The sequence below is a fragment of the Cervus elaphus genome, chromosome 20 (genome assembly GCF_910594005.1).
Source record: "Cervus elaphus chromosome 20, mCerEla1.1, whole genome shotgun sequence".
NCBI lineage: Eukaryota > Metazoa > Chordata > Mammalia > Artiodactyla > Cervidae > Cervus > Cervus elaphus.
This window is the reverse complement of record NC_057834.1, coordinates 76,374,974-76,391,473: the sequence shown is the minus strand read 5'-3', so window position 1 is coordinate 76,391,473 and position 16,500 is coordinate 76,374,974. Positions and strand designations below refer to the sequence as shown.

At 41.5% G+C, this 16,500-nt stretch overlaps 1 protein-coding gene across 4 annotated transcripts in view; it reads left to right on the top strand.

The window, feature by feature from the left end:
• The first annotated feature begins 3,812 nt into the window (after positions 1–3,812).
• LRRC8B (leucine rich repeat containing 8 VRAC subunit B) overlaps positions 3,813–16,500 on the top strand; it is a 65,088-nt gene continuing 52,400 nt past the window's right edge. Inside the window, exon 1 of one of the 4 annotated variants that reach the window (XM_043878875.1) lies at positions 3,813–3,864. The gene's annotated coding sequence lies outside the window, so the exon portion shown is untranslated. Of the gene's footprint in view, positions 3,865–4,124; positions 4,382–5,384; positions 5,535–16,500 lie in introns of those variants that run through there. The other 3 variants (XM_043878872.1, XM_043878873.1, XM_043878874.1) reach the window with 3 other exon arrangements.

Here is a 16,500-nt window from a genome sequence, read left to right as displayed (position 1 = left end):
TTCTGATTTAGAAACTTAAAGCTAGCCAGACTTCCCCAGACCCATGTTCATTTGATTCTCCTCCGACCCTGTATGGCTCCCCAACCTCACCTCCCCTTTAAGATGCTATTTGCTATCTGGATAAACCTTCTCCATTAGAATACACATCTTTTAAGAAAAGGAATTATTATCTTTATCTCGGTATTCTCCCTCACCTCTGTCAGATCTCCAGTGCTTTCTTTTATACACTGTAGGCATTCAATGTTTAATTAATTTAAAGAAATAAAGGATTTTTCATTATCAAAAATAATTTTAGAATTAGAAAAGAACTGTTAATACTGGATAATATTCTGTCTTACATTAATCATGAAAATTCTCAAGACAGAGAAAACTCTTATCAAGGCAGCCACATGGAGCGTAATTTAATGCTGATGTCACTCAGATTTTCCCCCCCAGGGTGTCAGCTCAAAAGGGGCCTGCCAAACCCAAAAGTTACTTAATTATTTCTTCTTGATCATGTAGTTCAATAACCAGATAACCAAATCATAGTGCTCCTTTCATTTCTATTATTTGTGTCACTGGGCAGAGGAACCAGCCAAATATATTTATTTGGCTGCAAATATATTTGCTAGCTATAGTCATCCCTTTTATCATATGAATATGACGAACCTATCACTCACTAGCTATTTCTTATTCAATGGGATGTTGTAGAAAACAGAATTTCAACTTCTGCTTCTTCTAGAAAGTCTGTTGTTACCAGAAAGAGATTGACTGAGCCCTGAGAATGGATTGGTTATTTTAAGACAATATTTGGGGTAGATAAGACAAAGATATAAGATTCAGTTTTTCTAAATTTTGCTTCTCTTTCAATAAAGTTCCCCTTTCTTCATGAGGCTTTGTCTATTACCATCTACACTGATCCATCTCTTCAGTGGAGCATAAGTAGTACTTGTTTTCAATGGGTTCATCTAAGCTATGGGCTGCTGAGGTCAGGAACTGCTGAGTCTCATGCTGTTTTGGTATGCCCACCATGTCTAGCATACTTGTGTGCACACAGTAAGTGCTTTAATATACATGCATGCATGCTAAGTCACTTCAGTTGTGTCCGACTCTTGGGTTTTCTTGGACTATGGACTGTAGACCGCCAGGCTCCTCTGTCTATGGGATTTTCCAGGCAAGAATACTAAAGTAGTTTGCCATTCCCTTCTCCAGGGGATCTTCCCAACCCAGGAATCAAACCTGCATCTCTTGTCTCCTGCATTGGCAAGCAGGTTCTTTACCACTGGCAAAAGATTTTGACAAATTTGGCTGTGGAAATAGTGACTGAATCTTTTACAATTTTCTTCAATCAAAATAATCATTTTCTTTCATCAAAATGAATTGATCAGAGTCCCTTAGAGGATTTCAGATACTTCTTTAAGGACTGAGAATATTTCAAGATTCCACTCATCTTGTTTTAGAAGAGATTACAATGTAATAGAAAAACTGGGCACAGGCATAAAATTCAAACAGTATTTGTATTTCTCATTATAAAGTCTAGCCTGGTGTAAGGCATAGTTCCGGCGAGGCAGAAAAGGAAAGATGACCTCAACAGAAGTAGGTTACCTTTATTCAGGCAAGGAGGGGCGACAGTCGGCCTAACGACCAGGCTGAGCGCCGAAGGGATCAGGGAGGTTGCATACTTATAGGGAGGTTTGTGGAGGTTTGTGGAAGTGATGAGGGAAACGTCAACCAGGCAGGATATTTTGAGTATTCTTTTGTTGAGATGACACTTGTAGTTGGGCAGGGGGTGATAAGTCTTCTGGGCGGGTGGAGGGGGTGGTAGGTTTCCGGACAGGGGGTGATAAGTCCCAGATAGATGCAACTGGCCTGGAGCATCAGGATGGTACTAAAGTTATGCTTTGTTTTCTCCGAAGTTAGATGATTCAGCAAGAGGCCTTTGAGACTGTTGTTCTCTTTTCTAGGCCCAAAAGACTCCTTCACCTGGGATGCCAATAATTTCTAATTACTAAATATTCCTCTGTATCGGTTTGAATCATGTGCACAGTATTAAAGCTCTTCGAGAATAGCATTTGAGGTCATTTATTTTTCTCCTGCGATATAAGCAGGTGCTTATATGAAGTGAAACAGGAGAAAGAAGAAACAAGAGAAGCATCTGTTGCTACAGTTTCAGAGAAGTAATCTCAGAAGCAATACCGCAAATTCAGAAGCCCATTTTCTCCAGTGTCAGTAATATGTGTCACCCTGGAGGGTGATTTTGTTAATGAGAACTGGAATAAATACATTCATAAGCCACATATCTGAGATGAACCCAAAGCTAATAGTTTTAATGAACTTGAGCACTTTAACTTCCTGCTGATGGTGACTTGGGTTATCAAGCATGGGAGTCATTTTTTAATTCATACTCTTATAGGAACTGAAAACATAATTTTCAATTATGATCATTCAGTTTATAATCTATTTTATCGATGAAGAGGTGACTTCCAAAAAGGTTAAGTGTAACTACTCCAAGTCACACAAGTAGTGATATTCATGGTTTTTGGAAGGGGAGAGAATACTCCTTTCCAAACATTCAAAGATACATATGGAAAATTAGACATCAAAAATTTTTAATGTCATGACTTTACAATCAATATTTCTTATAGAACTTGCTTTTTTCCTGTTTCATAAGCAATTCTGAATACATTTTATTTTCTTCTCCAGGTTTTAAGCAGTTTGATGACCAAACTCAAACCTAAATTAGCTTAACACAGCTGTACATACAGTGTCTCACACTCATAAGCTATATTAAAACTCTATCAATGACCAAAGGAAGAAATGCTCTTTTGGCTTTTCCTCCAAGACAGCTGCCAACCCAGAATGGAATGGACCAGGAGAGAAAAGAGTAGTGTCATCACAAAGACAACCAACCCTCTTATTTCCTTCTGAGTTAATTCAGATGGTAGTCGTAGTCTCAACAGCCTCTGTCTGACACAACTCAGTCTCACATAACTCAGTTGTTCCATTTTCTTTACTCCCATTTATACAAGCCGATCAGATATGTTCCAACTGTGAGTCTTTTATAGTCTCTATTTAATTCCTTTGGGAGGTCTCTGTACAAACATTTTTTTAATGGAAATGTGACTGCCATAGCAACTCAGAGATAGAAATGTTGCCTAAGTGAATCACAGTGTTAAGGATGCTAGTCTGCAAAAAGACTGAGTTAAATTTGGGGTGGGGATGAGAATCGGGAGTGAATGACGATGATAAAAAAATTTTGTCCCCCGAATTCCTGGCTTTGGATTTACTTTCTGTTTAACTTTCCCCACTTAATTGTGGAGGGAAAGCAGTTGGGGCAGTAGATGGGGTGAGCCTGCAGTTTACCAGCAGTAAAACGCTGGTGATGAGTAAAGCAAGACCACTCGACCGCGTTGTTCTCTCCCCATGCGGAGGATAAGGACGCATATGAGAAAGAGGATGCTATTGGAGGCCCAGAATCTTAACTTAAGCCGCTTAGTTTGGTACAACCGTAAACTGCCACACAGGACTCGGCCCAGCAGCCTGAGGACGCAGCGTAAGGAAAGGTGAAGGGATTTCCCGCAAGCTCCACCCCAGGCTTCCCTGAAGATTCAAAACACATTATGTAAATAAGTTACTCTGGGTGTGCACGTGAGAAGGCGCTGGTCCGACACAGAAATACTGTACTTCCAAAGCCCCTTGCACGTGCACCTGGCCATTCCTAAGTCCCTCTGCGGTCTCTTGAAACCAGCCCTCGCGTTCCTAGCCCCAGCTCGACGGGCGCAGGGCACTGCAGGCTGCGCAGCGGCGGCTGTGCGGCACGGGCCGGGCGGCCACATGGCGCGCTCCCGGGCGATGGCAGCTGCGCTTTGTTTCCATCAGCAAGGGGTGAGTCACAGGTTCCCGCAGTTCCTAAGCCGGGCAAACGACTCGGGCCAAGGCTGCTGCAAATTTAACAGCTCGAGCAACCACCGAAGCAGCCGCATCCCATTTCTCCCCTTCCTACTCCTCCGCCACCGCCACTGCCGCTCGGCGGCCGCCACCTCCGCCTCCTGCCTCCGCCCAGTCCCCTCCTCCTTCCCCCGCGAACTTAGTCAGCGGTTCGCGCCGCCGCGCCCCGATTGGCCAGCGGAACTCGCCGCGTCACAATGGAGCCGGTTAGAGGCGGTGAGCCGGGCAGCGCTGGGGCTTCCCGCTGAGCCCGCAACAGCCGGCGCCGAGGAAGTGCGGGCGCGGGGCCGCCGCCGGCGCGCCCAGAGCGGCGCGGGGCGCACGCCGTGGGGAGCGCCGGCGCCCGGGCCCAGAGGCGCGCAGATAGGTCCGGGCCGGACGTCCCCGGTCACGGAGAAGGAGCGGAGCCGATCCAGGTGATGGAGGCAGAGAACCGGGCGAGGGGACGCAGCAGGTGGGGTTGGCCGAGCAGGTGCGGTTACCTGTTCTCGCCTCACCTGAGAGCCGGGCCTGCGGGCAGGTGGCTGGGCGAGAGAGATGAGAAGCAGTTTTGCCACTCCCTTGTCTCCGGGAGAGTGGGAGTGATGCCCGTGACTCCTCCGGGGTGCTGGGGTCATTCGGGGCAGGAGGAATGGACGCTGCCTCCCCCATAATCGCGGCGCTACACCTGAGTGTGAGACCTCGGGGCGGGGCGGGAACCGGGTTCTGGTTTCACCGGGCTGGAGTCTCGCCCTCCTTAGGTGGGCAGACCCGTCCGGAGGGCGTCCGCGCTTGGGGCGCTTTCCTTTGCCCCCTGCCCTGGTGCTGTTCATTGGCATACATTTTTCTGCTCTTGGGAAACCTATCATACAGTTGTTCACCTACTGTTTGATGGTGGTGTTGGCACTCATTTGTTTGTTTGAGGGAGAAGGGAGCAACTTCTACCGTTTTCGGGAGAGAATCTTGAGTTTCCCCTTCCTAGGCTGCAGCTGAGCAGGTGCCGAGAGGTCAGAGGGGAGGAGGCTCAGTGTTGGCTCATCACTGTATCCTCAGCTGACTTCCCGAAGTCCATAGGTTGCCTTTAGTCAGATGACGTGTGTGGAAGACTTTTTTGTGGTTAGGAAGACCCTGTCGGCAGCCCCCTTCCCACCTCCCCCAAAAAAGGTCAAACCTGAACTTAAAAACCTACCCTTAAACTTTCTTGAATAAATCCGCCTTGCCAAAAACTTTTAAAAATCCATAAAAAGATACTGGTATGAAATTTTAATTTGCAGATAGGTTACCAACTTAAAATAGACAGTATTCACTTTTTTTAAAGAGGAAATGGTATGTGTCTTTATCAGACTATTAGGTGTCCTAAATCTTAGTTAGGTTGTAGTACACAGAAGCAACCAAACTGCAGTGTAATAATTTAATTACAATAACCTCCAGGTGCTGAGGTCGAACCTCCTGAGAACCCCAAGTGCTGTGTGATTTGTGAGTATCAAGGTGACTTCCTTTTACTCCTGGTTTCGTAGTCGACAGCTTCACCCTTGAAGGAATGTGAAATGACAGCCAATCCCGCAAGTGACTGGGCCTCTGTGATTTAAGACTATTCGTCCTAACATGTCTGATGTTCCTTAGTTCAGGTAATGAGGGGGACAGAGTTGTCTCCGAGTGTGCAGTTGAGTCATAATACCTACTATCCATCTACTACATGTTAGAATTAAATTTTGTATTGTTTGAAACGTGTTCTTCTTTTCTTAAATTAGAAAGGTGTCCCAGCACGTCCAGCCTAGTGTGAAGCATGTGGAGATTGATTTCATTTGACTGGTTGTTAGGATTTGCTTTATAAAGACCATTGCCCTCCCCACTGCTGTTTCATTCCTCTGAAGGCTCGGAATGAAAAGGGTTGTATTGAATATCACTGAAAAAGGGTATCAGGTCTTCTAAAGTGTTTTTTTGTTTTTTGAAAGAGAATTTATTTTTTAAAGCAGTTTTAGGTTCACAGCAGAACTGAGAGTAACTGCAGAGAGTTCCCATATACCCCCTGCCCCCACTCATGCATAGCCTCCCCCATTATTAACATCTCCCACCAGAGTGGGACACTTGATACAGTCGATGAAGCTACATTGAGATGTCATCATCCAAAGACCATAGTTTAAGAGTTCACTCTTGGTGTCATACATTCTGTGGATTTAGCCCACTGTGTAACAACGTGTATCTGCCATTGTAATACCATCAAGTATGATCCTATATTGTATGATCACTACCCTAAAAATCCTCTGTGATCTTCCTGTTCATTCCTACTGCCTGCCTAACCCTTTGCAACCACTGGTATTTTCACTGTGTCCACACTTTTCTTTTTTCCAGAATGTCAGATAGCTGCAATCAGTCTGGAGCCTTTGCAGATTGGCTTCTTGCACTTAATATTATGCATTTAGGTTTCCTCCATGTCTTTTCATGGCTTGATAACATATTCATTTTTTTTTTTAGCACTGAATAATATTACTTTATGGCTCTAGATTTTTTTAGACTGTGTGGGTATTTTCCTGTAAGTGGCTTGAAATTTGTGATTTTTTGTTTGCTGGTGTGGAAGGTTGGAAATATTTTAATATGTGAAAGATTCTTGTTTGAGCCGAAATTTTTATTTATAGACAAGTTTTTGTAATTTATGAATCTATTTTGATGGTATCTGAATATTTTTATTTTCTTTTTGATTTTTTTTTTTTACTGCCCATAAAAATAGCCTATTTAATCTAATCTCTGATGTTCATGTAGTGTCTCTCAAGTTGAATTTCCAATTTTTTTTTTCTCTTTCCAGCATCCTTCTAGCATATACTGGTATTATCAGAAACAAATGTATGCTGACTCTGTCCTGTTACCCCAGACTCAATGGCTTGGTTTCCAGTGCCTTCTATATAGCGTGTACCGTCTGCTTTCTTGAGTCAGGGAGTACTGCTTGTTCTGCAAACATTACAAACTATGACCACTCATGAGGAATTTGGGAGGCCCAATTATAGTGTAGAGTTTCTTTAATGAGTTGTAAAGTGTATTCTAATTTCTGTCATGTCTGTTTTCATATCGCTGCCTTTTCTTTTATTGCTTTTGCTCACTTGCATTTTATTTCTCATCTATCTTTTATAAATTTCCTATGTGCCTTTATTATGACAGGTTTTTACCAGGTGTTTAAAATAATGTCTTTGGCAGACATAACAACTTACTTTTTCCTTTTCTGGGTCATTAAGATTGATTTTAAATAAAATTAGTCCTGTCTGCAGTCACTGAATCTGTCTGCTAAGTTCTTATCAGTGCTGTTCATTTAGAAATTGAACAAAGGGAAATAATAAACTCCCTGTTCTATGACTTCCTCTTATTTAGGATTCTGCTCAATTGCAACAGAATTTAAATTCACTTCTTCAATGCTGTTGTGAACGCGTGTAAAGGAAATGAATAAAAATGAGTTGTCAGAGGTTCAACCTTGACCTTTCCTATTGCCTTTTTGGCCCTTAAGCCTTGATGTGGGTCATGTGATTCTGCCTGGTTCTTTCCAGACTCTGTATCTTTGAACTTCATCTCCTGCTTCTTCAGTTTCAGGGTTCCTTTAATTCTTTGTTATGTTTGTTTCATCCTGTGGCCATTTTCAGGGCTTTGTTCTACAATGCCTACTTCTTGGTCAACAGTATCTGTCAGAGACATTATCAGCTACAAAGCTTCTATTTCACTTATCTTTCCAGCTCCACACAGGTGACTGAGATCTTCCTCTGCCCATCTCTGATGGAGACTAAAATCTTTACTGTCAAGTAGCATATTCCCTTTGATGGTCTGTCAGGTAGGAAGATTTGAGAGTGTATTCAAACCTTCCTTCTTTTCTTCTGTCATTTTTTTTTCAGCATGTTTACACTTCCCCCTCAGATCTATTGCAGATTATAATCAAGAATTCTTCAGGCTTCCACCTAAGAGCATAAGCTATGCAGATTGATGGGCCTGGATTTGAACCCTACGCTGTATCACTTTGGATGAGTTACTGGATTAGTTAAGATTAGCTGCCAGTTACAGAGACCACAAAGAACAATAGCTTAATTAAACAAAGCAATGTTTGTTTCTCTTTCACGTTAAAAAAAAGTTTGCAGAGAGACAGTCCAGAGCTGGTATTATGATTTTGCAAATCTTTTCAGACCTAGCCTGGTTCCACCTTTCAGAACCCCAAACATCAAATCAGACCCTCAATCTCATGATCCAAAGGGGAGCTTAGGCCGTCACATTCAGGTTCCAAGTTTAGAAAGGAAGACAGAAGGAAGGAAGGAAAGAGGATGGGGGAAAAGCAAGAGCCCAGGATCTCTTAAGGAAATTTTTTGGAGGCTGTCATACACTTCTTATTACATCTCATTGACCAGACTTTGAGTAATATGACCTCATCTAGCTTTTCACTTTCACATGTTGGAGAAGGAAATGGCAACCCACTCCAGTGTTCTTGCCTGGAGAATCCCAGGGACAGCGGAGCCTGGTAGGCTGCCGTCTATGGGGTTGCACAGAGTCAGACACGACTGGAGTGACTTAGCGGCAGCAGCTAGGATACAGACTAGGGAATATTGTCCTTACTTGAGACAATCTTAAGCCCAGCTAAAACGTGGGAGTTTTGCATCCTTAGTAAGATAGAGGGAAAGAAATATTGGAGTAGTCAAACACCACTGTTATTCTACACCTCTTTTTTCTTGACTGTTATTACCCATCTCACAGGAGTCTTAAGATTAAAAGAAATGTTAACATGAAAGCATATAATACAGTATCTGGCGTAAAACAAGCTTTCAGTAAATGTTATTTCATATTCCTCCTTACTCATTTTTCATAAATTATTTCATTTCTCTGCTACCACATCATTGGTATCCAAATCCCATTTTAAATACTGGCCCCAATTGATGGTACTAGACTGTAGTCAGGTTCCTCATCATGGGAGGGAGCAACACATTTTGACTCAATGTCAGCATCTACTTCTTAGCTTAAAGGGTGGCTAAGAGTTAAGATATAGCTCTTGGAATCAAATATAGCTAGATATAAATCTTGGCTCTGTCACTTACTTAGTATGTAACCTCAGCCTCTTGCACCCTCAATTTCCTCATTTGGAAATTTGGAGTAAGATTCAGATATGAGGAGTATGGAAAAATTGTATTTAGAGTGCCTAAGAAATTGCGTGATAAAGTGCTAGCTTTTCTTTTAAAATTTGGCCCAATATAGGTGAACCTTTCAGAAAATGAACTCTTATTCCATTAAAAAGAAGTTTTAAATTTGGTCATCTCCATACGTATCTAAATGAGTGTTGTTAAATTTTTAGTCAGACTTTTTGAGAATTGTCCCCAAAATCAGTCTAAACCTTGAATAGCAGCAAAATCTTTGCTTTTTTAAAAAAACAAAAACCAGAATAGCTTGGCCTTACTTTCCTCAGCCTTGATTTGAATGATTTTGGCAGATCCACTTTCAGAAGCAGAATCATTTCCACCAGTGGGTTTATGTCATAGTCTTTTTTTTTTTCAGCATCTGTTTGTTAAGCACCTGCTGTGTACCAGATATGACTATGCCAGGTTCTAGGGACACAGCAGTAAGCAAAAACATACATGGTCCCTGACACCGTGGGGGTTGCAAGGTACTAGGGGAGACAGGAGAGTCAATCACTGCAAATAAATGAAAAAAAAAAAATGCCACTTAACATGGTCAGGAAGGAGATATACAAGTGCTATGAAAGTATGTGCAAATATCTTATGGTCGGAAGTTGAGTGGTGTCTTTAGGAGAAAGTCGGCCAGTGAGCAGAAGCAAAGAGGTGTTGGGTGAGTGTGGTTTGAAATGAGCTCTGCCATGAGATGAGCGTGGTCTGAGCATGGATCAGTGTCCCACAGGTTTCCAGCACCATACTGAAGAAGGCATATCGTTTAGAGCCATCAGTAAGATATGTATACATAATATATAACTTCTCCATGTGAGTCTCTGAAAGGGTCTACGTAATTCAGGAACAATTTAATTCTTTTATAATTTATTTGTGCTTTAGTGACAAGCTTTAAATTCAAATACCTTTTTTTTGATACACCAAGCAAATGCATCTGAGAAAATAGGCAGTAAAATAGGGTCTTTTCAGAGGGTCAGAGGATTGATCTGCATCTCCCTTAGCGAGTGGAATTTGAAGACGTTTGGCTAGACAGGGTTACATGAAAGAAGGTTGATAGAAGAATAGGTAACCCACAAAACAGCAGTGGATGATGACCACAGGCGGGGAGGCAAAGGCAGTGTTTTCCGGAGAGTGGGCTGCATTAGGGCCCACAGGCCGCCCAGCATCCCATCTCTCCAAGGCCTTCAGGCTTGCATAGGTAGGACCCAGCTTAGCACCTTGGCAGTGGTATACCATTTTTCCTTGTCCTTTCCAGCTGAGTTAATGGGGGCATCCTTTGCAAGAAGTGTTGCGTCTCTCGTCCCTTTGAGGGCCTCGGAGAGTGTCTGGGAGGCTCTGCTCCCACATAACATGTTAAGGCATGACTGAGCCTGCGGGGCAGAGCTGTCTGCCATTGGGCTTCAGGTTGTTTCTTGCTCTGAGCAGATAACATTTATGATGAATTTCGTCCATCTAAAAACTTTAAAGTTCATCTCTCTAGGCAAAACTGAGTTTGTTCCTGGCCCCTGTTTCAATGCCCAGATAAGCAACTGAGCAAGTGACTTGTCTTTGAAAAGTGTGTGTGAGTCATGATGCAGTTTCTAGATGTGCAGGGCTATGCTTGGTGGGCAGGTTCCCAGAGAATTTATGCTCTGCTTGCACTGCCCTAAGGGGCCGCAAGCCTTTTAACTTCACCCTCCCAGGAATGCCTTTGGAGCTGGGACTTCCTCTGGCTAACCAGTTGCCTGGTAGTTGGAATTCCTCCCTCAGGACATGCCAACCTTGTTACTACACCAGGGACTTCTCCATTGCCTGGACCCCTTCCCTTATGAGTCTGTGTAACTGCTTCCTTTTCAGGGAATAGTTGGCTCCAGTGACCTCAGAAATCCTTTCCCTGATCACCTCAGATAAAATACGTCTGCAGGCTTTTGGTTTATTGTTTGCTGCCCCCTTCCTACCCCTACCAGAATGTAAGTTCTGTGAAAGCAAGGATCTTGTCTCCCTAGTATACCCGCTCTTAAGCCTGGTAGGTAGTAAAACTCTCCAGACTGCTACATGTGGTTTGGGGCAAAAAAAATTAGCCCTTTGAACATAAAATGGGGATAATAGCACATGTGCTACCTGCCTCATGGAACAATGAGGAACTGGAGTTAGTGTATAACAAAGATACTCTCCCCACCCCAAACTTGCTGTTCATCTTTAGATTTCACATTTTTGCAAACAGCAATACCATTTACCCAATTATATAGCCCTAAATACTTAGAACTCATTCTGGGCTTCTCTTTGCTTTGTTCCCTATTAAACTGCTCTATAAATTACGGTAACCAGTTTGTCAGGAGGCCATATCCTTCAGGTCCCTCCCATCAGCACCCTTCCTTCACAGCTTCTTGACTGCCTTGAGTCTTTTCCAGGCCTGCTGCTTACTGCCTGCAACCAATAGTTCAGTTTGTAGTCTTTTCCAGTCTTCTATCCCCCAATTCGTTGTCCACATAAGAGGAAAATAATGATTATGAAAGGTAAATTTCATACCACCACTGCCTGGTTTAATAATCCTTTAATGACTTACTTTGTCAAAGCATCAAGTCCAAATGCCTTGGAGAGCCATTAGTAGTCTTCCTCTGCCTGCTTCTTCAACTCTCCAGTTTCACCTTTCACCCCTCCTCATGTCTAAATCACCAGCGCGCGCGCTGGTGGACACAGCATGCAGTCACAGCCCGTACACCAGGCATCCTAAACTGCAGTGCGAGGAGGAAGGTAAGAGGCAGCCAGATGGCTCCACTCCATGCCCCCGCCCCCTTTTTTAGCCTTTTTCTGTCTGTGGTGTTCATATCCCCTTGTCACCTGCCCATGTTTCAGCAATCAGTTCAAGCATACTTTTTCTGGAAGACGATTCCAGACCCTTCCCTCTGCCTACCACTTCCAAGAGCTCCTGATTCCCTTCTCTGTGCTACCTCCGAGCACACTTCCTATAAAGATTATTTTGTTTATCCTCTGATTGAGCGTCCTGAGCCAGGCATTATACTTGGCATGTAAATTGATATCTGGGAAAGAATTAGGCAATAAAACTCAGTATACTTATTATCCAGTCCAGGGCTTTGTTTCAATAACATACTTCTGACTGGTATTTGAAAATTTGGAAGGTCTCCTTGAAGATTGGAAGTAGGAAGAAGAATTATCATATATATGCCGGTAGTAGATATCAATTGAATGACCAAAATATTTTGTCAGTGAGCTAGTGTTTACTGAACATTTATTGTGTTCAGAGTTCTGAATTTGGCCATTTGCAGGACAGGGTTGAGTCAGCTTTTGGAACTTTCTAAAATAACTCTGGCTTTATCATTCTATCAGAAGTCAGAGTTTTAGATGGTCAGCACAAGTTCTTGGTTTACAGGCAGTTTAGAACAAAGTACCTGAATGTTTTTCGTCCAGTACCCCCTAAAAGGATTTTGAAACACTATCTCCCCTCTTCATGTGTTTTAAAAGTTATATCTAAATTTTTTTATAGTTGTAAAAGATGGCACCTGTGATATGTAAATATTGATTTAGAAAGACATCTTTTCTAATGTACTCAGCGTAAGTTAAATACTAAAATGATTTTGTATCTACTATGCCATCCATTTAAAAAACACAAAAACAAGCTTGTTTAGAAAAGCTGGAAATTTTACATAGTTGTTTCCTTTGTGGAATGCATTTCATTCTTCTATAAAACTTACTCCCCATGTAACATTTTTATGTTTTTGAAAATCTTTCATTGAATTCCTTATCACACTCTTGTGACACACATATACACACAACGTATTTTTTGAAGTTCTTGTGACTATAAGGTTCTCAGTTTTACATAAAATTTCATTTGGATTGAGTTTTTATGATTTTGACTAATATACAGTTGACCAGAACAAGTATATTAGAATTTTGATAAATAATTATTAAGCAGAGGTAAAACTTTATGGGAAATAACTTCTCAATGAGATGCCTAGGACTTAAAAATATTTATGCATAAGTAAGTATTTCATATTGCTAGGATAAGATAGGCTTCATAATCAAGTTTTCTTTTTAAATGTAAATGCTTAAGACACTTTCCCATATGTATATGAAAATGAAGGCAATATAATTCCACTCTATTTTTTAAACTTCTGAGGTGTATGCCAAAATTACTTAGTAATTGATCACAAAAATGATTTTCCATGTTCTGCTGTCTGACTTGGTTAAATCTCCCTCCAGTGTTGTTTGAAGCAGAGAAATGGATACTTTCCCTTAACTCCCAAAAGGATGTTTCAGTCTTAAAAGTCATTCACTTTCTTAACATATATAACCCTACCGTTATCTCAAATGACCCTCAACTTGGGGCCTGGAGATTTTTACTCCCCAAGGCAGTGTACCATAAGCATACTCCTGAGAAATGAAAGGTTTGCCTTTCTTCTTATGGAGTGTGGGGAGAGGATAACTAAGAAAAGGGGAAAAGGGAGATGACCAGAAGGAACCAACTAGACATCAGGTGTTCTGAAATAGATACTTTATTTTTTGGCTATACTGCAAGGCATGCTCAGGCTCTTTGTTCCCCGACCAGAGATTGAACCTGTGCCAACAGAGATTCTACCTGTGCAGTAGAAGCACAGAGTCTTCACCACTGGGCAGTCAGGGAAGTCCCAGAAGCAGATACTTTTAGACAGGGGTTAATCGGTGATCTGAAAGTAGATCCTACCAGATTACCCCTTCTTCCAAAAACAAAAGGCCTTCCAAATCCCATACCTCACTTTGTAGATCAATTGATTGGGTGCTGAAGAAACCTTTGCCCTGTCAAGTTAGCTGTCAACTCTAAGGGAAAATGCCCCTAATAAGCCAATTTAAAAATTTCTTCTTGGTGGACAGGAATATTCAATAGGGAAAGAACATGGTTAGAGTGAATCACTGTTTTAAAAAGACGTGATGAAAGCTAATTTGATACTATAGTGATGGAATCACCATTATCCACTTTAAGAAGTATACTCAAACTCTCCTAGAATATTTAGAAATACTTTTTATACCCATTGTTAGGTAGACTAGATACAAATAGAATGTTGGTAAAGATCAACAGATGCTTGACTGACAGTCACATAGGTCAGTAGGTGACTGATTTCTAATTAGTCCCATTGAAAAAATTTTTTCTGCAGCGTTTTATCAAGAATACTAGTTTTTTGTTTGTGGTTTTTTTTTTTTTCCCAAAGAGGAGGTTGTGAATTAAATGCCAAACGATTTGGTCCCAAGCTAGGTTTAGGACTTTTTTTTTCTTTGCAGATTAATGCATTCTGAAGGGAGAGGAGTTGAGCCTGGGCCATCATCCCATTGATTAAGAAGTCTTTCCTGGGGTCCTGTTGATCCTAGATGCTCTGGACACTATGTATGTAAAGACACTGTTCGGAGGTCCGCTGTGCCCTTGCCTTCTCCTACCAGTTTGTAGCAAATCTCTCCTGAAACACTTACAGAGCCCCCACTGCATTACTTACTATATTTTTTGATGTTGCTTCTAATATACTAAAGCATTTATACTCACCTTTATCCTCCTGATGACTTGTGGAAGACAGGTCAAGTATTATTCCCATGATGCAACTATACATACTGGGTTTATAAAGGGATATGTGGCTTTTCTCAGTACACTCCACATGTTAGCTGCAGATCTGGTACCTGATAAAGCAACTTTTTCTATGTATATTGGCTGCTTCCTTTTTCCAGTCATTTTATAGAAGGCTCTAAAGATTGGAAAACTTGCTGTAAAGTGGTCATATAAAAATTAAGATAAATATGCTCATAAATGGTTAGTAGAGTACATTGTTCTTAGCAGGCCCCCAGCTTCTTTAAAAAGAAAAAAGATGTATTTGAATTTTGAATCTGCTTTTCTTCATTTTATGGATTAAAAAAATTTTTCAGTATTTTTGGGGGCACTTATTATTTGCCAGGCATCACGCCAGCCCTGGGAATAAATCCAACAATGAAGAAAACACAAAAAACTTTTTTTTTGCATGGAGTGTACATCCTAGAGGAGGGAAGATAGAAAATAAGCAAATCTGACATACAGTATTGATCTTAACGAGTATCTCTTTTTAACTTTTTTATATTGTACGTATCCTTGAGGGTCTTTCCCAGAATAATACAAGACATATGCATAACATTTTAACATGCCTTGAAATCATCCTTACAACACTTTAAGTTCATTATTTCTGTTCTCAGTTTTTCTTTTTACTGCTAAGACAGTAAGGTTGAAAAAAGCAAAGTGAAAATCATCCAGTATCACAACTAGTTGGCTTCCCTGGTGGCTTAGCATTAAAGAATCTGCCTGCAGTGCAGGAGATGTGGGAGACTTGAGTTTGATCCCTGGGTCAGGAAGATCCCCTGGAGAAGGAAATGGTAACCCACTCCAGTATTTTTGCCTGGGAAATCCTGTGGACAGAGGAGCCTGGCAATCTACAGTCCTTGGGGTCTCGGAGTCGGACACAACTGAGCGACTAAACAAGAAAGTTGCTAGATTGTTAAACTCAGTTTAGTCCATGAAGTGTCTCCTGCTTTATGTCTGTGTGTGTGTATACTGCTTTTATTTATGTAGAAAACCTCCCCAAGTAGCTTATGTGGCTAAGTGTAGCTCCTTTTCCCATTTCCTGACCCATAACAACATAAATAATATCCCAAGTATTCCAAATGTCTTAGAAATTTTTCAATGAGGAGAACTCAGGCTGGTAGCAGAAAAGGAAAAAACAGAAACAAAAATGGAGATCTTGGAGTGGGAAGATTTTCTTACAGACCTGATAGGGACTAACAGTGCCTTTGAAGGTCTGTGTACAGATACCAGAGGAATTGGTGGTGGGAAAGGCCTTGTCCCAGTTTCAACAGGGACAGTGACTCCCTGGGGTGACACAACAGTTACCCTCACCAACCCACCCAATGATTTCCTCTTTGGACATTTTATACAAAAACTTCGAGGATAATAAACTTGTCAGTTTCAGGAAAATATTCATTGTGTCAACTTATCTTCCCAGCCACACTTCGTCACAGATGTCTCAACTTTCAGTACTATGAAATAACCAAGAATTTTAAGTAGTAATCGGAATGAGTGTGTAATTTTCAAAATTGGGTACTGTGTAAAGGTTTTGATTTGCATGCAAGATTTTCTAATAAAATATATCTAGCTTTTAAAACCTTCAAAACTTACCAACTCCACCTCCTACAAAACACTGATATTTACTGAAATTTTAGGCTGCTTTCTATTGTTGCTCTCTTAAAGACGAAGAAAACCTACTTTTTTCCATTAGAAGTTCCCCTTAATGTTATGTTGTTAGAAGAATTGTATCCTCTTCTCTCTTAACCAGTGAAAAGCCCTTTCTTCCATATTCCCCATCCCCACCTCCATTTCTGGGTATTTCTAGCCTACTTTTCCATCTGTGTGCCTTGTTACTATGGTGATGGGCACCATAGAAATGGAGAACAAAGCGGGTGTAATAAGCATCTC